The sequence below is a fragment of the Acromyrmex echinatior genome, chromosome 1, assembly GCF_024713525.1.
Source record: "Acromyrmex echinatior isolate Ae372 chromosome 1, ASM2471352v2, whole genome shotgun sequence".
In the NCBI taxonomy this organism is placed as follows: domain Eukaryota; kingdom Metazoa; phylum Arthropoda; class Insecta; order Hymenoptera; family Formicidae; genus Acromyrmex; species Acromyrmex echinatior.
This window is the reverse complement of record NC_141852.1, coordinates 21888119-21914382: the sequence shown is the minus strand read 5'-3', so window position 1 is coordinate 21914382 and position 26264 is coordinate 21888119. Positions and strand designations below refer to the sequence as shown.

Here is a 26264-nt window from a genome sequence, read left to right as displayed (position 1 = left end):
AATTACATTTACTTGTAAAACAAAGGATATTGTTAGGTACCTATTTCTCGGAACTTTTATCCATATTTTATACCACAAGTGAAATATTGAAATTATCAATTTGTGTTTGGCATATTAATGATTTGTTATAATACTTCATCAATCTTCACGAGTTTTGTAGAAATTTCCATGTAATTCAAAATGAACGTTCTCTTGTGTGGCAATAATAATTGAAAAATAACTGTCGTATTTATGATGACTGGCAATAATATTTTGACGTGTTTTTATTTATGAAAAATGACAGTTTAAAATACAACATTTAGTAATTTTAATAATTTTAGGTTTACTAGTGGCAAAGTTAACTTTAAAATCAAGGTTAATAGGTTAATACTTGCATGTATCACGAAAGGTATCGAAGTCCCTGAAAAGGATTAGGAATGTATTGAAGTGGCAGTCGGAGCTTCCTTGAATTTTAGAACTTCCACATTACGTATTTAATAAAAAATGAGTTTGGAGACATGATATTTTATTGATTCAAGTTGTTATAGATTATTCCAAATTACACGTACCACTTTATCTAAAAAGAGAATTATTATACGGAAAGAACGATTTTGTTGAAGTATCTAAAATTTAACTAGAACTGGAGAGAGAAATAATTTTGTTTTGAACCATTAAAATAATTATATAAGATACTTAAATACAAGCATGAGTAATTCTGCTAAAAGTTTTAATATTCTAGCTTGAGCGTGCTATATAATTATTTTCATGGTTTAACAAAATTATTTTCAGATCTGTATCTGGCTGCAGCAATTTTTGAAATACTCCTATTTAAAAGTTTGAAACTTTTTATCGTTGTTGCTCATGAAACATATAATACAATTAAGTTATTATTATTATTTTAATAATAAGTTATTAATAATAAGTTATTAGTAGTAAGTTATTATTATTATTATTTTAATTATAAAATGCACTAACGAAATAATTACAAATGTTACAACAAATATAACGTTTTGTATTTCAACTTCAATAAATTTCTTGAATTTACTGGTTTCTGTTATATATATATTGGCATTTTAATACGTTTATCTTGATATTTATTTCATTGTTTTCATATTATGTTTTTTTTTTCTTATTTTTCATGATATCACTGGCTGTTTTTCCTTTTCTCTCAATTATTGATTACATACTGCTCGAAAAAAGTTAACAGTATTAAACTCATTGAATGTAGACTCGAAGAGGCAACGCCCACGTTGTTAACGTCATCGCGCGTCGTTTTAATGGTTTATAGGGTATGGCTTTAAAAAATTTACTGATTTTCAGCGACTCGTACATTGCATCGCGTCGAGACTTCCATTGAAAAAATCGATATTATCGCGTGATGCAGAGGCCGCACGCGACATTATCGATAGTAATCTATAAGCGAATAATTGACGTTACCCGATTTACGTGACAATACAATCGTAATTGCCGGAAAAACGTCACAATAACGGAATTTATGCTACCAACTGTCCATATTAGTTGCTTTATACAGCAATTTTCACCTTTCGTCGAGCCGTTTACTATTCTTTACGCCGCACGCGATATTTGCGATCACTCTTTTGCGCGCGTATTTTATAGACGTGACTGTCGTGCAAAATTTATGCTACTTCATTTCCACGTTTCCAACTAGACTAAAAGAGCGAGGCATGTGTCCTGAATATATCAACAAATTTGTGAAATATAATATTATTGAAATATTTTATACGAGAAGAAACTTCTTTCGAGATTATTAACGAGAACCACAAAGGAGCTTAGCTTTTTAAATTTTATACTATAACATTAGAGACCTATTAGTTGACGGTAACAAACTAGATTTTCTTTACATCAAGATTTTTTTGTTATTTTAAGCATACAAAAATACAAATGTAAATAATTTTGTTTAAATAGCATTTTTAAACTTAATAAATTAATCTTTTTATTAAAAAGTTACCTACTATTAATTATAAATCATATTAATTATTATTCACCAAATTCTTTAACAGACACAAAATATTTATTTGTATATTTATGTGTTACAAATTAGCAATTTGTAAATACATTTTAACGTTTTGCATAAGAACTTTATTACATGTATTATTTTTATCGTAACTATAATATATACTGTAAAATAATTGACATTGCGAAATTATTATGTATGAAAATTGTTTTTATTTTTAGTAAATCCATTTAAAATATGTCAAAGAAGTTATAATTCTACAAGCTTTTGTTGTATTTATAACAATTTTTATTATCAAATTGTATTATAACGGTACCAAATGAAAGCTAATGATGATGTTAGCTATTCTATGTTACCTGTAAGTTTTTACATACATATTAAATTACGTACCATCTATATAAGTATAAAATCTTTATATTATAGTTATCTATATAAAATTATATATAACTAATTAATATATTCATGAAAATATAGAGTCAGTATTATATAAATATTTATTTTATAATTCATAATATATATAACTGTATGATTACAGTGGGAACGAAAAATTTAATAAGTTTTAAATTATTACTAAATTGTCGCAGTTTGGCAATTGAATTATTTAAGACGTCTTTATGAAATTTCTAATATGTTTATATAAAATTTCTTAGCTGTAAAAGACTGTTCACACATCGATTATTGACCTAGAATTAATTTAGTATGAATCGTCTGTACATCTCATTGTATAAATAGCTTCTTCAGTTACTGGGGTTTGTTGTTTGCATTACAGTTTGCATGCCTAGGAAAGTTTATTTAATGTTTAATTGAAACATTTCTATCCTTGTTCATACCGTCGCGATCACAATAGAAATTATTAACTTGTTACACGCAAAATGTTTCACATCATTAATTTTCATTATCATCTCTGTGTATCTTTTGACAATACATTAAGTATGTGTAGCTGCATAATTACAAGACCTAATTTGTATTTAGCTTTTATAATTCGTAATGAGAACACGCTGAACAACTCAAGTGAATCATTTTGTTTTTATTAATTAAATATTATCTAATATGTTTCAATGTGTTTATGACGTGTTCGTTGCAAATGAATACATGTATGTATGTATGTGTATATATATATATATATATATATATATATATATTGTTACTGACTTAGCTAACTATGAAGTGATTCTACAACTCGCACATGCCAAATGTAATTAGCTTTTGTAATTCATAATGAGAATACGCCAAACAACTCAAGCGAATCGTTTTATTTTTCCCAATTAAATATTACCTATTATGTTTTGATATGTTTGCGACGTTTTCATTGCAAATTAATATTGTTACTGACTTAGCTAACTACAAAGTGATCATTCTACAATTTTAGTTACATAGCTCATTTAATAGCGCAACATATGATTCATAGAAAAATCGATCTACTCATAACTTCAAAAATACTCTTTGTATATAATAATTACAGTGCTTTGAAAATATATTGATTTTATGTTTGTCATCTCCGAAGAAATATTACATTTGGATAATTTTGATCACACGGAGAGTGACATCAGAAAAATATCTTAATTTATAAATAAATTTGAATATATCCAACTTTATTTTAACAATAAATTAAATTTAACAATATATTTAAATTTAATATATATAACAATAAATTAATACAATAATATAATAATATAATAATAAATTTTTTATAATATATTTAAATCTAATACAATCATATTGAAATTTATTTTATAGATATTTAAAAATTTAAATATTTTTATTTTTTCCCTATATACCATTTTTACATACATATTATTAGCGCTCGATATTGAAAGATCCAATTAAATTGTTAGCGGAAGAACTCGCATCAACTCGCCGCGTTGTTCCCGTCATTAATGGCTGAATATCGAATTAGAATCGATGTCACATGGCTAGCGAACAATGAATTTATCGGTCTGCTTGCGAATTATTTGATAGACCGGCAAGACTGCGGACGTGCGCGGTGATTTTGAAAATTTGATTTTGAAAATTTGTTCAAATTCACGCGATCGGGCTGCATCACGATTATTATTTCCGACGTGGGTGTGCAATTTTTGTGATAACAAACAACGCTTTCATTCGGGAAAAATTTGTCGAGCATGATATATACTGTCCAGTATTGTTCTATATCGCGATGATTAGGATTCATCGAATGACCTCAGCCTGCATACCTCTGACGGATAATTATTAGGTGTTGGAATTAATTCGTAGCGTTTTACAAGTGATGGGAAGTACTTTCATTAATGTATTTTTTAATGCTCATGTGAAATAAATAACATTTTTTCATTAAAAAACGCTACGAATTAATTCCAACACCTAATAGTAAAGTGCTTGAGATCACATTATAGGTATTCACGTAGAAAAATTAGCATAACGCGCTTTAGTGATAAAATAAAAATAATAATCAAATACGATCAATATCGAGCAATAAATTACCAAGTCATGTTACGCGAATATAACATTGTTGAATTTTGGATCGATTCTACAGCAGCAATTTATGTAACGAGTCTGGCCGACGATAACTAGCGAGTGATTCGCCGAACGAAACATCACGTTTATCAGCGATTGCCAAGCCTCTGTCCAACGGGCGCACAATGTTGGTAAAGTTCATTATCGTTGAGTCGAACGTGGCAATGTAATGCATGAATTCTATTAGTCGCTGATTTACTATGTAAATAGCAGGAAATTATACAGATCATCCGGTAATTGTATATTGTTGAGCGTATTTTTCAAAGACAATCGTTTAAAAACAGTAAATATTTATTACATTACGAATCGCATACATAATTAATGAATACATAATTAAGCTTGGCAACAAAATGATGATGATTTAATTGTCAATATAACTTTTCCGTGTGAAGGGTCACTCTTATTTTGATAATAGTAACGAATTAAAAATTATTAATATAATGTGCGTGATTATATCGCAAAAATACGAATTATTATACATAACCAAGCAATCGTAAATAACGAAGCACATTAAAGTTTTTCTACAGATGTTAATTTTATCAACTTTATCTCTAAGTCGAATTGCAATAAGTCAGTAATGCTATTATTTCTAAGTATACTTTTTTCAGAAGTAATAAATTGCGAATGCGCACACACTAGTTATATAGGTATACAGCAATGGGAGTAAATTTCAGAGGAGTGTAACAAGAAACTCTGCTATAATTCAAACTTTGCTTGATTAACTTGCTCGTTGTAATGCCATCTGCAAAACGCGCGCCATCTTACTATAATATCGTATTTGATTTAAAATAGAAGTAATTTCTTGACAGAAAAAAATTATATGTATATAGTATTTTATTATAAGAAATATTATTACAAGTTAATAAAATATTTCATCCTCAACAAGAAAATTTGTGTCTGACTATATCGTGTTTATGATATGTCAAATAACGTCAAATAATTGGACAGTGAATACGAGTCTCAAAATTAAATCCTGGAATCATTGATGCACCTCGTACAAAGGCCCCGCAGTTGAGAGATTATCTATCATCCAGTCACGACTTAATAATCCCTTTTTACAGGCAAATGGATTACACGAGTTACGAGTAGTGGTTCCTCGGAACTGCGACAGTTTGCAATTAAGCTGGTTTGTACCGGAAACGATTGTCGGTCGAGTGAGACGTTCAAAGTGCAGCTTTGTTTACTCGCTGGAAACGCGCGAAAAAGAGGGTCTATATGGTACATATAGGGAGACGAGCTTAAAGAGGACACGTCTATTGAAAGTCAATGGGACTTATTAAAGTCGACACTGACTCCGCCACTGACTAGAGTTTTGCATGCGTTCGTTTTACATCACATGAACGTACATAACATACAAAAAGAAAGAATAAATCGACGATGAAATATACAGAGTGGGCTCGTGCGTGCGTGCGTGCGTACGTGTATATGTGTATGTGTGTTTACAAAGTACACATTTCAACTGGAGCAGTTTTTGAAGTGTTTTATTATCATGCAGTCGAATAATGCTTGACGATAAGTTGTAACGTTTATCGATTGTCGTGATGCTTAATTTTTTACGCGTAACACGATTCATATCCTCTTAGTTGAAAAATTTATGTTACATTTAACACATCACGTGTTTCAGTCTGTTTAAACTTTGTGTTAATTTAACAAAATGAATATGTTAGAAAGTGACACAAATATTATGTTAAAAATATTAACACAAAACAATATAATACAATTAATAAGCAAACTGTGGAAGAGAGAGAAAGAGCACATTTTTTCAAAAAAATTAATATTTAATACATTAAGCAGATCTTGGTGCTTATTAGGTGTTGGAATTAATTCGTAGCGTTTTACAAGAGATGGGAAGTGATGGGAAGTACTTTCATTAATGTATTTTTTAATGCTCATGTGAAATAAATAACATTCTTTCATTAAAAAACGCTACGAATTAATTCCAACACCTAATAAATATTTTTGTATTAATTTATATATTCTGCAAACTATACACCTTATGATCTTGAAAAATCCTTATTGATCTTGAAACACAATAATCATGAACGGAATCAGAGTAGTGATATCACATATAATATTAAATTGACAAAAAATTTAATAATTTTTTATGCTAACAAATATCTTTATAGGAATATTAATAATTTAATATTAATAAGAATCTTAAATCTAGTACTATGTAATTTAATTTTTTATTGTGTATAGTCTAAAAAATATATTCCTGCATTCTTTAATACTTAGTATTGTATGTAAAATACATTATCCATTCAGAGAAAAAGGATTTGATAAATTTGAATTTTTAAAGTCAATGACATATCAATTATTAATTTCGTGGATGATTCTTTGTCGGCACAACCGGGAGTCGTCATATTCCTGCGCGTTCTTCCAACAATCGTTGCATGCAATTCAATTTTTTCAATCTCCCACTTGTTCACTTTATTCGGCACAAACAGCTTGGAAAGTATAAATACTCGATCATGAGCGAAGAGAGTACGATCGTACGACTTGTCGCGCTCAATTAAAGCTTGTAATAATTAACATTTCAAAACAGCAAATACATCGCGTATTTTTCCTTATGAAGAAGGACAAACAATTCCATTGCCGCCGGTGATTCGTGAGAGTCCAACGAGGCCAACAGTAAACATATTACGCGCGAAACTAGCTTGAGGACTCGTAATTTCGGTGTAAGATGATTATGCGAATGGGATTTGGTCGGTGCGCGCGCACGGCTTTTATAGGAAAATGAGATGCAAAGCGGATTGTAAGACATAAGAACGACTGCCGGAAGTGGCTTGAAATTTCGAGTAAGTAATAATCGAGCGTTGTATAATTTAAATAACCACGATCGCATACGCGTGAGCGAATGATTTCATTAAATAATAAAAGTAACTTTGTTAACCTGAGAGCACTCACTTTTTCAATCACATCGCGTTTCTCAAAATTTTATTACACGTGCTATTTTTATCTTTCAAAAGTATTTCCTTTATAGGCAGCTGAAAATAGCGCTTTTTCTTTCTCTTTCATCCACTACACGCCCACATTCACTTTATGAGAATAATATTTCAATCTAAATATATTGATGCAATATTCTGTTGTAACAAATCATAAGCTAATCCATGAAACTTTACAGTTTCTCATAAAATTAGATAGTTTAAAATTTTTATTTTTTATTGATAAACAAGATTTGTTAAAACAATTAAAAATTGATTTAGCAAATCTTTAGCCGCAATGTACGGTCAACCAGCGTTATATGTTAAAATAGCAAAATTTTAGTGAATAAAATTAACAATTATAGACTATCATATTTATTGTAATAGCATAGCAAATTTGTACAACAAAGATAACTTTTACGAAAATCGATTTAATATATAGATCAAAATTTTTAACAAAACATAGCTAGTTAAAATGATGCATACTTTTTGTTGTTGTAATGAAAAAAATTTAATACATTAGCAATTTTTATTGTAGCAAATAAAGAATTAGTTGAATTAACATACTGATAATTGCTTACATAATTTCATTATTAAATCGTCAATTTTTTTTTAGATGTTGAATTAGCGCAGCAAGCTTTAGTTTTGCTGAATCACCTAATCTATTTTTCTCCGTGATATGATATAATTATATGATATAAATAATATTTGTCATAACATCCTTCAATTCATTGTATTCATATATTTTATCTTTTATATGACAGTTAATCAGTAATATCGGATATCATTTGCAAAAGTTTATACAAATTTCATACTCGCGAGATATTATCTCGTACGGTGAGATTTCCACGTTAAAACTAGGTATTCAATTAACAAAACATTTTGACATAAAAGCGGTACGCACATTGATTCTCATTAAAACCAAAACCAGATGTGATTAATTAAAGCGTAGTAAGAAATTTTCTCACGCATGACGCCCATCGAATACAATTTTATCGCATATATTTCATCAAAATTTAAATAAATCTCTCATTAACTGCGTTCCGTAATGCGCATGATATATCATTTCAACCTTATTGTTCACCAAATGTTAAACAAGGAAAAATGGTATATCATGCACAATATACGCTTTACAGAACCAGGAGTCTCTCTCTCTCTCTCTCTCTCTCTCTCTCTCTCTCGCTCGCTCTTTTCCTTCTTTTTATGCCTATCGATTCACGTTGTACATACACCCACGCAAATTTCTGTCTCGTCTCTGCCTGCGTGCACGAATGCATCTCTGTGCGTACGACTGATTGTAAGCATTCTTTTTTTCCTTTTTTTTTCAATCAACGATACCATTGAATTCAATACTTTTCAATCTTGGCGGCGGCGAACCTAAGCGATCAACGTGCGTGCACATCGTTCACGTAATGATCTCGCGAATAGCGCTGCATGCGCTTTAAACGATTGACAAGATTCGCGCAAGAGATCGTACGATTTAATCTATTTGTCCAATTGTACTCGAGATAGTTGCACGCGGACTCGCCGTGAAACGTTGTGCGAATATCGATATTTACCAGTGACCAAACCACATTCGCCGTTTCGACATAAATGCAGATGAGCCCTCATCCCTATCCTTTGTGCATTTCGCGCACGGATATATGTATGTAGATGCGTGTGCGAGATATAATTAAATCAGTCTATTCAGAGAAATCTATAAATCGTGAAACAAAGAGTGAGGTAGAGCGAGAAAAACCACAATTGTAGAATGATGAGAATAGGATGCTGGGAAAGGAGATGAGAGAGACGAAGGGAAATAGCATGACGAATTATGGATGACAGTGCTTTGATTATAAAATTGCGTGCAAAGAAACTTCGTTTTAATATCGTACTCTTTGATGCAACAGGCTTTGTAAATGCTGTATTTTCTGAATATTATTCCCCGTTGAAAATGGAACTGCTAGGAGTTATAATTACTGTTCTTGCAAACATTGATGATAAAAATATAAAAAAATTCTATATCTCCACTATTATACGGGGTGCCCCTGAATTTTTCATATAAACTTTGACAGTATGTTTCATGAGTTGAAATGAAAAAAAAGTTTATAAAGATTTTATTAAAAAGTTATAATTAACAAAAATATAAAATGTTTAAAAACAATTTTACCTAAATTTACATTTCAAATTGCCGCCCGCCCATGTCACGATACAAGTTTGACATCGATGTAATTTTGAATTTATTATCTTTTTTACAACGATAGAGGAAATTTATAGAAAGAGATTTATAGAAAATTTTTTTCTATTCTTGCAAAAAAGATGATAAATCAAAATTACATTTAAAATATAACAACAAACTTAAAGGTAAAATTGTTTTTCATATATTTTTTGTTTTTATTATAACTTTTTAATAAAGCATTTTATGACCTTTTTTCTCATTTTAGCTTATAAAACAAAGTTTGTATTGAAAATTCAAAGACACTCAATATATGAATATTATGACTTTTGGAAGCAATCAATATTTTTTTTATTTATGGTTTTATTAGTGTATTTGAATATTTTTATCTATCATGTAAAAAAATTTAATATTTTCTAGAATGTTTTAAATTAATTTCGAATTAAAATAGCTATAAGGTCATTTTTTTAAATTTACTTATTATTATAAATTCTTAAATAACGTATGTTTGTAAATATAAAGGTAGAAGTTGCGGATAGTACAATTGGCGTGCAGAATAATGCCTGTTGTACTTGTTTAAAGCAAAAATTCAAATACATTTTAGTATTATAATTCAATATCTTTAAAAAGAAAAGGGCATAGAAGTCAAGCGCGGTAATTTTTGCGCACAAAATTAATTTAATAAAATCAATATAATAAAAAATCTTACATGTTTCGGCTCAATTTTTAACCTTCTTCAGAGAGATTACAATTAAATTTAAAGAATATAGTCGATTACAAATCTGTCCTGTAGCGTATACTCGATAAGGTAAACTCTTTCCACCACACATTTTTGTCAAGAAATTACTTGTAGTTGTCCTTAAGGCTCTATGTGAGTATCATTTCAGTATTAGTATTATAATAATATTCCGCTCTAGATCAATTATATTTGCGAAGAAAAAATGCCAAATTTACAAAATAACGAACCTTAGAAAAAAAATTGCAATTGTCACAAAAAATTCTTACATTGATTGTGCGGTAAATAATAATTATTTTAATAATATTATCAAACTAATAGGTTTATGTAGAGGGGAATTTAATTATCTATATATATGTATACACACACAGGGAGAAGTCAATTGGACGAATATTTTTTTAATTATGCTGCATGCCAATTCGAAAAACATGATTTAGAGAAAAACACGTTTAAAGATTTGAATATGGAAAAATACCTGTTTTCGAATATGTAAAACTAATCTACTATTCCAAGCTCATACACACAAATGTTCATATATGTTGTATACAAATAAGAAAACATCTGCTTGATATGATCTCGTAATTAAAAATCTGTTGTGCAAAAGACGAAGTGGAGAAACGCGCGCTCATCCGTATAATACATATATTAATGTGACACGCTATCAAATTGCTTGTAGAATTATTATAATTTCGAATTTCGATCTAGGACTTTGAAAAGATATCTTTCCAACAATTTATGCAAAAAAAATCGACCTTTTTACCCATTACATCAAGCTCCTCCCTTAACAGAAATGGGTTTAAAACAGCCAATCGATAGATTTTCGTTTGCACATTTCGAAACAATTTGATATTCAATTGATAATAACTTTTTAACTTAAGATGTGCAAGCGAATAATCGAATTGTCGAATGTTTCAATTGTCGAATAATCGAATGTTTCAAAATATGCAAACGAAAATCTATCTATTGGTGCTATTTCAAACCCGTTTCTGTTGAATTGGAAGTGAAAATATAATTTTTATGATGTGAAGTTGGCCTCCACATCACTTATTTATTAATAAGTTTTTAACTAAAGATACGAAAAATTGACTTGTTTCGAAATGTGCAAACGAGAATCTATCAATTCATGCTATTTTGAGCGTTAGTAGGTGCGATTCGAACCTATTGCCACTTTCGATCGTTCTCAAAATTTTAACTTTGTGAGTATCTTTTTAACTAAAGCTGTGAATGAAAAAATCGAATTATTTCGAAATGTGCAAACGAAAATCTATCGATTATGACCTTTTCAATCCAATTTGCTGCAAAGTTGGGGAACTAGTGTGAAGTTAGTCTTCCCAAAATTATTTTTTTCATAATTTTCTTACTAGAAAATTCAAAGTGTGCATAAATGTGCAAATGATGAGCAATCGAATGAGCTATAGAAAATTAATTTTCTCAAATGTTGGAGGACCAACTTCACACGAGTTCCCCAGAGTCGCTTATCCCGTCTCCACGAACCGTTAAATCATGCTTCATGAACAGTAAAGACGAATCATCGATCATCATGTAATCATTCAAAACAATCTGGCATTGTAGTCTCTGCGGGCGAGATAGGTAGAAAATCAACCACAACCGACATTAGCTCCCACAGAATCTTTGTTACATCACTCGAAAATTAAGAACGACTGCTGCCTTCGTTATTTTCGGCTCTCGTTAGCAGTATAAATGTTCTTACCATCTTTTCTTTACAAGAAAGCACAAAATGTATATTTTTTTTGTTTGTCAACCCAAGACGAAGATTGATCACGATGCGTTCTTTCTCCCGTCTCTTCCTTATAGATGAAACTTAACTCCGCTTACGTTTCAATCTTCGATAGTTTCAATAATTTGTCGATGTTTTTAAAGACGGTATACAAGAACGAAGCAACTACGTTTTGTTTTTTTTGCGATTTTCTTCAAAACGAAACAAAAATGAGCATATCTGTACAAGAGGACTTTTTTTCTGAGTTTATTGATCTCATACACATTCCCGAAGTTTTGACATTTAAATTTTAAACACCCTCTCGATCATTTACAGATACTTGATTTCAATACATTAGCATATATGTATTTACCACTAAATATTTAGGAGCAATGGTAATCCAATCCAATTAATTAATAAATTTAACATTTAAAATGTTAAAAATAATATTTTGATATATATATTTTTTTAACTTCGACGTGTTAAAATTAATTTTAAATTTATTTCTGTGATTAATTTTAAAATAAACAATTATAACACATGTACTTAGTAAATAATAAATTAAATTTGAACGAAATTTAATATTTTTATATTTATTTTATATTTTCTTAAATTATTTAACTCCATTGTTTTACTTAAATTAACCTGTTGAGTAGAAATAATGGCAACCTATAAAAATGATCAAGAATAACTCAAATTGAGTATAATTAAACATGTTGGGTTAAATTAACACACATATTGAATAGTGGCGACCTGTAAGAATGATTAAAAATAACTCAAATTGTTTATAATTAACATAAAAAATTTAACAGTGTATGCTAGCATTTTTAAAATGCTACATTAAATCTTACAAGGGAACACACCCAACGGGGGAGCGGTGAATTGCCCACTGTTAATCACAACAATTTCTGCGTAGGGAGTTATTTTTTTTTTTAGCGCTGTGATTGACTTGTGCGCAATTGAATCGTGAGCAATTGCCTCTTATCCGATGGTCCTCCTCCGATTTAAATAAGCTTTTAGTATGTTGTTCTACGGGGAAAAAGTAGGAGATACCTATTTTTTTTATATCAGCTGAGTCGCATTTTAAAGAGGTGAAAAGCTCCCTTGAAAAAAATCGGTTTTTTTCCTTTCAGATTGAATATCGTCGAAACTGTAAGAGATAGAAAAAAATTTGCACAATAAAAATTGAATGACATTAAGAGTACTTTAGAACTACGAAAAAAAATTTTTTTTATAAATAAATAATTTTTATTATAAATAAATAATTAAAAAAAATATTTTTCATTATAGTTCTAAAGTATTCTTGAAATCATTCAATTTTCATTTTGGAAAATTTTTTCTATCTCTTAGTTTCGAAGATATTCGTTTCGAAAGAAAAAAATCGATTTTTTTCAAAGGAGATTTCCACTCCTTTAAAATATGACTCAGCCGATATAAAAAAATATGTATCTATTAATCTAAAAAATATGTATCCTATTTTTCTCAAGAAATAAAACAACATACTAAAAATTCATTTAAATCGAAGGGGAATCGTTGGATGTATTTCCTTGACAGAAAAATTATTACTATGTATTATCAAAAAAATGAAAGAAAGATTTCTGTATATTTTTGGTAAAGTAAAAATATACAAGAATCTTTCTTTCATAATATATTATATAATAATAATTTTATTTTTAAAAAATATTGATATTCATACGATATTAATAATATTCATACGTAAATTTACAAACATTTTTGCAACAAACTTTTTGAAATATTTCAAATTTTATTAATATCATTAATATTCAGTTGACGGTGAATGTAATTTATGATATTATTTCCGGCTTCAGTTTATGATTGTGTTTCAAGTCCGACATCAAATCAGCACGCAGTTTATAGAACTGGAAAATGTGCATAAATTTACATATGAATAATATTAAATAGTAAGGTCCAGTTCTACTCACAATTAACTCTTAATCGAGGTTCAACTTATTCATTGTCTCTTTCCAATTCTAGAATTGGAAAGAGATGAGAAACAAATTAAATCTCGCTTAAGAGTTAATCGTGAGTTGTGAAATTAAACCTAAGAGATCTATTTCAACCGAAAATAGAATTCTTTTTCTTATGTAATTTAGTTTTATTGATCTAATTTCATTTATTATTATTACTACTGTATGTAATTTTATATAATTTTATTTAATTATAATTATAATTATAATTATAATGAAACGTCACTTTCGACGACAAATAACGTGAACTTGGCTTTTAATATTTGCTATGCAATGAAAGAACTGAAATATTTGATAATTACATCTAGTTACGAACTACAAATTAATCTCTTGCACTTTATATTTATATCAATTTTACGCGTTGCTTACAAATAATTACTCCACGTGGCATCGGGCATGCAAGAATGAAACTATCACTTTGCATTCATGAAGATAAACGAGCGTATCATGGCTCTCCGATCTATTTAAATATGCGATTCCGAGATGAAAGACTGTCTCAATTTCTTTCCGACACGCGTACGTCGCCGTGACGCCTCTTTTACTCGTTTTCTTCATTTATCCTTCTTATTATTTATCAAATTTACAGAATATAGATATTTTGCGCGTATTCAGTTATGACGTACTGTAAAGAAAACAAATTTATGATAAATATTGCTGTTTACATGTATCCTGTTTCCATGTTCCATTCGATACATGCATTTGAAATATCAAGCTATGAAATATCGATAAACATAGAACATGAAATATATTCAACATGACGGATTGTAAGTTTATTTATATATTTTTATTGATGACGTAATAAGTGTAATTAAAAGATATTGAAAAAGATCTGCCAACTTTTTAAAATATCTCTTACTGCAATTACTGAAGATATTTCAAATTCTAAGTAAATTGCTACGTAAGTAAAGTAAGGAAGAAAATGAGGCTTGAGCGCCATGTTAGTAGAGGAAGTCTATTTTATGTACCCTTCAAATATTTGCTGAAAGTTTGATGCACAGATGATGAGACTTGCGGCAAATCTTATTATTGCCTTTTGCCTTTTGCGTTGTACGGTAAATTGTCCCAAGTCATAATCATCTTTTTCGGGGTTCTCTTCCACACGTTGTCGTCTTTTTGAACATCCTATTTACACTTTAGGTACTACATGCATTATGACACAGGCACGCATTACACGGGGGGTGCATAAAATTATACTTCTTATGCATTATATAGAGCACACTATCGTACAAGGATGCATTATAAATGAAACACGTTTTAAGTTTTATGACATACTCTCGTTTTTTTAGTTATACATATCATCAAAGTTTAAAGGTGAAGGAAAAGGTAAGAGATATAAAGGGTGTACTTTATTATCGAGTTAACTACTACTGATATTTTTCACATTATTTATTGCATTTAGTTTTGAAAGTTTTCAAAAAATAGAACTTGACTTATTGAGTCTTTAAATATGTTATAAAAATATTAGCTTTTACACACATGATATTTTAATGTTAATGTTTTGCATAACATGTCTCTGCAACATTTGGATCCAACAATAGATACAGCCGTTAAATTATACCATTTCACAATATTTAGCTTCTTACATTTTTATTTATAAATATAATTTCTACTCATCAAGGATTTTATTAAAGTTATACATTTATGAATTTTGTTAGAATTATGTACTCGTAGTAATTTATAATAGAATTTCTATTAGAAATTCGGTTAGAAGTACTTGTTGTAATTAGATTGTAAATTGTAATTAATGTAGCGAATAAATGAATAGGTAGAGTTTGGATATTATATAGGGAAACGTCATTAGCAGAAATCTTTTTTTTTTTTTCAAATCTCAAAAAATCTCGGGATTGAGATTTAATGAAGACGAAATGTTGAGCGATTTTAATTATGCTGTAATATCATGTGCCGATGTTGATATATAAACATTAATTTCAGTAGATGAGAAGATCGAGTGATGAAAGGAAAGATGCCGCTGGAAGGAAAATATCCGGACTTGCTTTGACTTTAAAATCGACCTTAAGTGCTTGCCGAAAGTGTTGAAAGTTACGTTGTCAGACAGTTAAAAAATTTTCTCTCTGAATAAAAATGTCATAAGATACATTGCATCATTATTATTATTATTATTATGTGTTTATTGCGTACATGCACGATAATATTATTTCGCGACTCTTTGTAAACATATTTTGAAATTGAAATTAATTATACTCTATTGATTTTTCGTTATTAATTTACGTGCACGCCGCTCTAGAAGGAATATAAACATGTCATTCTCTGAACGTTATGGATTAGTTTAATATAATCACTCTTTTTTCTTTCTCTCTCTCTCTCTCTCTCTTTCTTCTTTTTTCTCTCTAATTCCTCCGAAATAAAATTTCAAATCGCCACATCGTTACAATCACCTCAAAGAAAGAAAGAATCGACACGAGTAGAAGACTAGTCTTTTCAGAGTACAAACCGAGTGGCCGACTTTTGTGGGAAGAACACGCGAGTTTTTGAGTTCTCGCTTGTTCACGTAAGATATCTCTCGAATGAGTGTTCACTCCAATATCAATTAATCAGTGGAGCAGCGGTCGCTCGAGCACGAGATACGATTAATCGCAGTGGCTTCCTGTTTTTTACTTTTCACCGTGCTGCGCTCGTGCTTTTTCCACGACCGATTTAATGGTCGTGTTCCAAATTGGCACTTTGTCGTCAAGGAGATACCAGGGATTTTAGATAAATGCACGATTTCCGTAGATTGTGAGTTCCGACAAATAATAAAATTTGTTACTAAAAAATTTGTTACACTTAGTATGTTTGGCAATGTTTGGCTGTAGAAATCTGGTATTATATCGACGAATTGAAGAACATGTACATATTTTTTTAATAAACATTTAATTGAAAGGAATTATAACACAAGAGAATTTTAATACAATTTCGAAAGCATTAATTTGTATACCTTTGCTAAAAAATGTTTCGTTTCTTTTCCATTTCTTTTGTCGTTTTATCTTTTATTTCTTGTACATTTTTTATTCGTTCTTTTAATTCATAGCAACCTACTTTGAAAACTTTTAACTTTTATTATCAATCTTGCGCGGAATCTAATTTTCTTGATGCCTTGTTCTCTTTTAAACAACTTTATAATCGCTATCATAAAATTCGGATTTACTTTTTGACATACACATTTTAGATTTTTTAAATTTAATACAATAGATTAAAAATTTAATAGTATAGAATAATTTATGTTATTCCATTTTTGTTTGGAAAATTTGACAAAAATTCTTTGTTTTTTTTTTAATTATTAATTAATTTAGGAATTAGTTCAAAATACTTTAGAAATTATAAATGTTTGATATTTTTGTTAGAAAACCTCTTTAGAGACTTAAATCAATTCTTCAAATAAAATTCACATAAATAAAATCAAAACTAAAATCTGAAATATCTCATATAATAATCATATTTGACGTAATATCTGTTTAATGATAATTAGGATAATGTTTGAATATTTATACTAAATACCTTGCATAAAATAATAGCCCATAATTTGCATCTATAAACTTTCGTAACAGGTAACATAAAAGGGACAGACGATTATTGTCAATGTTACAATAAGGAAAAAAAAGGGATTATTGCTTATTGCGTTGGGAAAAAGGGACCGAAATTCTTACTTTTATCCTGTAATATGATCGCGCAATTTCACAACATAAGAGAAGTTCTTTAGGTATGAACGTCGTTTACCATCTCAACCGAAAATGATTGATCGATCAACACCGAATAGACGCTGATTCAACGTCGATTGACGTCTTTTCGATCATTTCTGGCTGTGATGTAATGACCGCTACAGCAGTTCGCAGCACAACATTTGCAATCGTTTCGGTTTGATTCGCAGAATCGCGGACTTTACGAACGGAGAAGAGGCGCGTTTAAATTTTTCGTATTGCACGCTTTTCGTGTAATACACGCGAGTAATGTAATGTCGCACATCATATAGCATCGTATGCGCACGAATGGCATCAATGCATTCGCTTATGTGACCGAAGTTGAAAGTTCGGATTTAGATTTCACTTGAGGAATTTTGGAAATTTCGGTAATGACGGAAATGCGAATATTTGGAAAATCAATTAAATCAAATGAGAAATTCGGTTTATGTTGTGGAAAAACACAGATTATACAGTAAGGTTATCTTTTTCGAGCTTCCTACAATTATTTCATGTGAAAAAAAATTTGATTTTTAAATCGCTTATTAAGAAATGTTTTAATATATACTTTTAATATATACAATTATTATTTGTTAGTTGCAAACACATTTGAAACATATCTATAAAATTTTCACAAAAGTATGATTTGTATTTTATTATAGTATAGAAATGTACTTGAAAGCAAAAATAAAAATCGTTTTCTTTTATCCATTGCTAAATTCATATTTCGTTCATTTCTTTTTTTTTGCGAATATTTTGGACAACTTTTAGGATTATTCCGATACAGATGCCTATCAAAAACTTAATTTATTAAGTATTATTTATTATGTTTAAAGTAAACGAATTATATCAGTAAAAACTTTGTTTGTTATTATGAAAAAAATATTAGAAATTCGAAATATTTATATTTCGTATTAAAAAATTAACTTTTTAAAACCCTTGTATTTTTGCCGTATATCCCATAGGAGTAGGTTATTCATAGAGAGAGGAGGGGATGTATGGCTCATGAAAAATTTACAAATAATGCATATAAATAAGTCGTAAAATAACATAATTTATAAAATGCATTTATAAAGTTTTATTAAGGAATAAGAATGATAAATATGTATGTGAAGTAATAAATAATAATTACAATCTTTCTACATGTATTACAAGTGTTATGACATGAGATGCATATTTCATGTAATGCGTATATTGCGTTTAGTGCACTGAATTCAATCTGCCCACTTTGTATACTTTGGGCATAAATCCCGCCCATGCCGTAATAAAAATGCCGTATATCTCAAATAGGTGGGATATACAAGATAACAAACTAAACAAGAATATTAGAGCAAAATATTTGTATTTTGTTATACAACATGCTTTACTATTCCTCTATATTCATGTATCACGAAATAATCACACGTCCTATACTAATCATTTTATGTAAATTATAATTTATGATGACGCTACTTAACACTGTGACAAATCGACTCACAATAATTTTATTAATATTAACAGTGAGAAACTGAAATCATAACACAATACTAATATAACATAAAGCTATGTAACAGAGTAGTTACAGAAAAATTACTACCATTCCTTTTATTTTTTCTGACTTCTGCGGCGTATTTGCTGAAGTTACTCTATTTGAAGTATTACAACTTTTATTTGAAGCATTTGCTGCTATGCCAATTTTTCATCATATGGGAAAATATAATATAAGAATAATATTATTCCCTCTGTATAAACAATCGAGGGTACGTATGTCTGATTTTTTATTTGTATAATAAAGCGCAGAGACAGAGAAACAACACAAGACAAAAAGAGAGAAAGTGCAGTATTTTTAGGAAAATATTGTTGACAGTTAATCGAATTAAAAACTTTCATTCCATATCTTATCAGCAGTTTTATTATTTACAACCGTTTTACACATATAGCGTTTAAAAAATGTACTAATAAAATAATAATAAAATCTTTAGTTGATTTTAAATCATTTTTATTTAACAAACTCAAATATTAAATGTTACAGAAACTTCAAGTTTGGTATGATATATTTACTACATATTGAAAGTTATGAAACAAAAATGTGGAAGATGATAATAATAATTATGCATTGTGTGTGTGTGTGTGTGTGTGTGTGTGTGTGTGTGTATAAATTTTCAGATTTCTCATAGCATTTATAAAATTATCGAAAGATTATTTCGTCTCTGTATACTTTTTATACTAAAAATTTATAAAGAGTTATTTGTGATCCATAGTAATCACAAAAGTCGGTTTTTATGTTTTAAAATCCTTTGAGCAATATCTTCGCGATCTAATTTTCTTTGTCGCACATCCAATAAAATACGCTGTGGAAATTTCCGGAACTAGAACGAATTCGTAAAGTTTTTATTATTTCGATAGTGCGCCCATTCGCAATGCGACGTGTAGCATCCTGTAGCTAGTTGTTCCTTTTCTTATGAGATTCCACAATCGAACCTTTCGACTGTAACGCTCATGTAACAGTCGCGAACAATCTAACGATCCTAAATGTTGACACAAATAAACGCGATTTTTGGCTGTCCAAGATTCTTGCTGCCAGACAAAACGGAGCCATTGCTATTACCGCCTCGGGGAAGCGCACTGACTGTAGCGGAACTCGTCGTTGAACCATGGCATTTCAATTCCCAGTAATTTTACTATTTGTTCCTGGCCTTCTCTTTCCCAGAAAGAATCGAAAAATCATTCAAATGTCGAAGCATAAGTTTTCTTCTGCGATGTGTTCTAGAAAATTAATACTAATTAAAGTAGAAACGCCAATCGACGATTTTCATCCGTGCCTGTCTATTTCTAACATTATATATAGGTTTAAAATAATGTACGTCTGAGCGAAATAAGGTTCGTATAAAATTTTAATAGTATAAAACTGGAAGCTGTATGAATAAAGAGATTTAACTGAATTACGTGGTACGAGATAGTAAAAATAGAATTTTCATGTGTACCACGCTTTTATTAAAATTACTTGGTATGAAAGTTTTTATCATAAAATTATATAATGAGACATTATATTAAAATAGCTAGATTTTATTGTTAAATATTTTTAATGATTCTTTTTATTTTTGAAATATGAAAAGATTTATAGTCTGTTTCCAGTTTGGAGCTAATTAAGTAAAAGAGAGTGATAAAAAATATTATAAAATTGTTTTTTGGAAACTTTTGCTTAAAATACTTCAATCTATTATTTTTGTAAATCAGTATAATTAATATGATAAGTATAATCAGTATAATTAGTATAATTAGTATAGTTCCATAATGATTAATGTACGACAGTTAACATTTCATTATACATATACACTCATTCGAAGATACATAGAAATTCTTCGAAAACCGCAATTTCATCGTAGTAGAAATACCAGTCGACCGACATAATTATTACCGCAGAGTCATTTAATTAACTGAATTAGGCACATAATTGTGGTACTTGCTTTGCTTTTATCAGATTTCGCGTGTATCAGGCTTCGATACACGTGGCAGAAAATGATAAAAGACCGAAATGTAATCATGAGAATCGCAGTGCACAATCTTCACATCTCATTAATATAATAAGTAATAACTAATTATTGCAAAGCAAATAATTACATCTACTTTTAATGAAAAGTACATCATCTAACACGAAAATATAATTAATTTAATTAAATTATAATGAGTTGAATTTCTGAAAAAATGGGTTTTTATTGCGTTCGCACAAAAAAGAGCCGGGAGATATCGTCGACTCTTAATGATGTTGATTTTCAATGTTTTATTTAAAAATATCTTGCCTCATTTAATATACAACGCAAAACAAAGAGATAAATCATAGTAACATTATTTATGCATCGCATTTAATTATAACCGCTTATAATTACGGCACATGAGAACTTGATCAAGGATAAATTCTCGTGTAAGTATGAAATATTTGTTGATACACGATAATGTTACCGTGCTGCTTGGCGACGTAGCGTCGCGAAATTTTTTGTTCTAAACGTATCAATCTCTTTATCCTCTTTCTTGGCTGTTTTGGCCATTTTCTTCTGAAATCTCTTGCAGCTGAAATCTTTTGCCCCCTTTCTCTCTCTCTTCTCCTCCCGACAACCTGGCGGCTTTATCAATGTTATTCACCGCGACCTACATACAAGTGTGCAACATAAATATGAACAGAATTCCGAGTTAAGGCTGCACTTTGTGCTCGACGTTTGCTCTAATTGTACTGCGTGCCAACGACCCTTGTTCTAATTGACACTCGACCTAGGCCGATATCTAAGGTCCGTAAACTCTTATTGCCACCGTGCAATACATCCATTGGAATTTGTTCAGACACCTTGGAGATGTATGCTTATTTCGCATAGATGCGAGTGGAAAGATCAGTTTAGTTTCTTAACAAGCTGAAACTTAATAATCGAAAACATGGATTTATGAAAAAGAAACAGAACTTAGAACAAAATAGTATTGAATTTTCTTTTTTATTTCATATTGCAGAAAAAAGAAAACAGGAGAGAAAAAAACACAAATAAACGTAATATTCATAAAAAATGTCAGCTCAAAATTTCAGTACTGTGATTTTTAAAGAAATTAGAAACATAATTTTATATTTTTACTAAAAATGTTCTAGAAAATAGGGGGAATAAAACAAAATTATTTTTTTAGATTTGATGTATTATAATGAGTGTAAACTTTGACTGTATTATAATGAGTGTAAAAAATATTCATACAGGGAAAATGTATTTTATCCTTGTTTAATCCTTGTTTTTAAAAAGATAAACATTATCCAGTAAGAAATGATTTATCAAATCGATATTGATGATTTCGACATCAATTCGACGTCAATTCGATTCTAATTAACGGTCATTTTTTGAATAATTAATAACATGTTTCTCAAAAATTATATATCAAAAAGATGTGTATTAATTATAGAAAATATATCATCTTGAAAATAAGCGAAAATTAATTGTATTATTTGTATGCTGGAATATAAAAAGTATTCGCACAGTCGAGAAATTGAGCTTTTAAAATCAGGAATACACGCGAAGCTTATTTGTTTATGTTAGAACAGAATGTATTCTTTGTATAAAATTGCTATTAATGTTTATTTTATTTAATTAATGTTTATTTTTTACAAATATGGGTTTTTTAATAAAAATTTTCCTTATTCAAATATTTTGTTACATTTACTATATATATTATCCATATCTCTTTACGTAAAATAACTATCCTCTCACGATCTTGACCCGGGAAACTAAATCGACGTTTCTCTCGAGATATATTCATGATGGATCCCGTTTCCGATGCATCAGCATAGAGCACATCATGCGACCTTTACTTACGTGAACTTTGACCGAACGAATCGCAATATATTGCACTATTCGGTACCGTGGTCACACATGAAGTTTTGTTTGTTAGTTCCGGAATATGTCGCCCATCTCTGGTGCAGCGATGCGTGTGCGGACACCAATCTGTAAACTCCGTCGCAGCCACAAATACGAATATTGCTTAAGAGAAACATACTAACATACTAAATGGAACAAGCATATAATAGAGTCAGAATTTTGATAAAGTCCGAAAATGATAAACCGAGTTTCCAAATTTACCGAATAACAGAGTTACATAGGTACTTTATAAATTAATTTTAATTAATGTATTGAACAAGACAAATTAAAAATTATATATGTATTTTTATATAGATAAGTACAAAAGTGTAAACTTTATTACTTTAACATTTCTACGACTATGAACTATTGTTTAAAAGTAATATCTCTAATATACTAAATGGAACGAGCATATTTAATAAAATATAAATTTTGATAATCCGAATGTAATAAACCAGGAGTTTTCAAATTTATCGAGTAATAAAGTTATATATGTACTAGTTATATATTATTTTAAAATAATTTTAATTAATCCATTAAATAATGAATTAAATTAAAAGTGTTTTTTTATACAGATAAGTACAAGAGTTTGAATTTTATTACTCCGACGTTGCTACAACCACGTACAATGCGAATATTGCTTATAAGAAACGTCCTTAATGATGTACTAACATACTGAATGGCATGAGCATATAACGGAATCCGAATTTTGATAAGGTAATAAACCGAGATTTTCCAAATTTGCTAAGCAATAAAGCTACGTATATTTTTAATTAATTTTAATTAATGTGATAAAACGAGATTAAACGGTAGATTAAAAATGTTTTTTATACAGATAAATACAAGAGGGTGAGTTCTATTATTACGATGCTTACTTCTTATTGCTTATTATAATGCTTATATTTCTTATTGCTTATTTGTGATTTTGTAATAAATGCAAGAATTAATAAGAGCAAAAAAAAACGATTACGTAAAACAAAGTTAGCTGCGAATTATTGCATATTTATATTGCTAAATACCATACGCATGCATGCATAATTTGTTACATGTATATTTTACGCATCATTGTTTCCACAATATATTTTGCAACGTTAACTCAAACGCGCGTCTATGTGATGCAAATTATAATTGTTTGTAATTACCGGTAGATGCGCTCCACCAATTAAGATGAATGTGATGCTTTGTGGACGATACTGTGAACACAGTTAACGTCATCCTTTGATATATTGATACATGTGGAAACGTACAGCGTGTAATTTGTACAAAATACTTAGATGTGGGCGGATTCACTAGAAATTCGATCGCGGTTAAATAAAAAGACAGACAATCCTCCTTCCTCTACCTTTCATTGAGGCGTGGGCATATAGAAAGTAACAAACGTTTTATCACGAATGTTTTTTATTGCCGGGTATTCACAATATGAATGCTCGTGCGCTTAAATACTACAGGATTAAGATACGACGCAAAACCAGGCGATTTGAATATCTCGCTCTTCGAATTAAATTCGAAAATTGAAAAATACCATGCGAATACACATTCATTATTTTCATTTTGAACATGCACATGAACGGATGTGAAGCTTTTCTCTTGTTTTTCGACGCTTTAATTTAAATCTCACTCGGATGTTTCTCGCAGCGTTAGATTTATTCCGCATTTTATATTCTATAATTAATAATCATTCTTTCAAAATATTAACATATTAACATTTATCATATCATCCGGATAACAGCTTAATCCTAAATTGCGTAGAACGTGTTCTCGTTAAAATTCAATTATTTTGGAAAAAAAGTAAGACATTGGCTCAAAATACGAAAGATAAAGACAAGATTAGTATTAAGAAACTTTTAATTAGATATCTGAAAAATGCTATACTGACTAATTAACTTCAATTCAATTCAGCTATTTTATACTCTTCTTGTTTCCTACTGAAAGTGTTTGAGATATAATTTCTTTGATGAATTTTATTTTTATAAATTAATTGTACATACGTAATTCTATATATACAAATGTAATATAATAATTTATTCCAAAGACTCTCTTTATATAAGGATTACAATAAAAGATAGAATATCAACAGTATGTGAAAGTCAAAGGATACTATCTACTACTGAACTATATATACTGAAATAACATCGGAGAAAATTCGTGGCCACAATTGATCAGCCGCCATTTTAGTTGGGACAATATTTGAGCGAATCAGAAGCGTTCACGCGCGCGCTGCGATCGATGTATCGATCGATGTATGGAAATCTATACGGACATGAATAGTATGTAAACAAAAATAATGTCACTTTAATTTTATTAGTACATTCAATAAAATAACATTAATAACACTTTTTATATCCTACATCGTTACAACACATGTGCAGGAATTGATACATTTAATACAAAAATTTTTAATTGTGAAATGAAATGTCCTTTTTACTTCTTTGTCCACATCCACAGCACTTCATGCATTTGATGCTTTGCACATTTTACAGTCACGCGATTTTATAATCTTTCAAAGTAATCTTTCAAATATAATCCCACACACACGATGATGTCTTGCTGACATATGCATCTCATTAAAGAACACTAAACGTAAGTGCGCAACACCTGAAAACTTTTGATTCGCTCTTATATTGATCAAATTAAAATAGCGCTGATCAATTGGTATCACGATTTTCTATGGTTCACAGCGGAGATGCCCATTCCAATATATATATATATATAGTTCAGTGCTATCTACCCAGAATAATTTCTCGTATCAACAACCCTTATCGCTCCGGAACAGTTTGCAAACAGTCGGCTGACCCGAGTCGGATGTTCTTCATGGAGAAATTTCTTCCGCGGTAGTTTTCGAGTCGCAAACTCTGTTCTGTGCTTTTATCGGCGAGGCACAGCTGGGGAATATGAAAATAATATTACCAATATCTCGGCATGAGTCTACATACATATGTATATGTGTATATGAGACAAAGCAAGACGAAAGATATACAGTGGCGAGTTTGGTAAAATAAACGCAGAAACTCAAAATATTAAATGAGAAGCACTTTAAATTTTCAATTATTAAATAAAAGATTCCCTTTCGAAAAAATGTAAAATAATCCGTGAGTCCGTGCAGTGAATTCTAATAATCCTCATTTTATATATATATATATATATATATATATATATATAAAGTGACTTTATATATATATATATATAAAGTGATTATATATAAACATATATACACATATATAATACATACATATATTATACATAAGGTGTCTTATGAACATCTG

The 26264-nt window shown here is 29.5% G+C and overlaps 1 protein-coding gene and 1 long non-coding RNA gene across 14 annotated transcripts in view; both read left to right on the top strand.

Moving 5' to 3' along the window:
- LOC147911067 (uncharacterized) overlaps positions 1 to 24742 on the top strand; it is a 45792-nt gene extending 21050 nt beyond the window's left edge. Inside the window, exon 2 of the long non-coding RNA XR_015544665.1 lies at positions 15897 to 24742. This is a non-coding gene — a long non-coding RNA (uncharacterized LOC147911067). The remainder of the gene's footprint in view (positions 1 to 15896) is intronic.
- Positions 1 to 26264, top strand: part of Oamb (Octopamine receptor in mushroom bodies) — a 144331-nt gene that overhangs the window by 68565 nt on the left and 49502 nt on the right. The gene's annotated exons all lie outside the window — the stretch shown is intronic.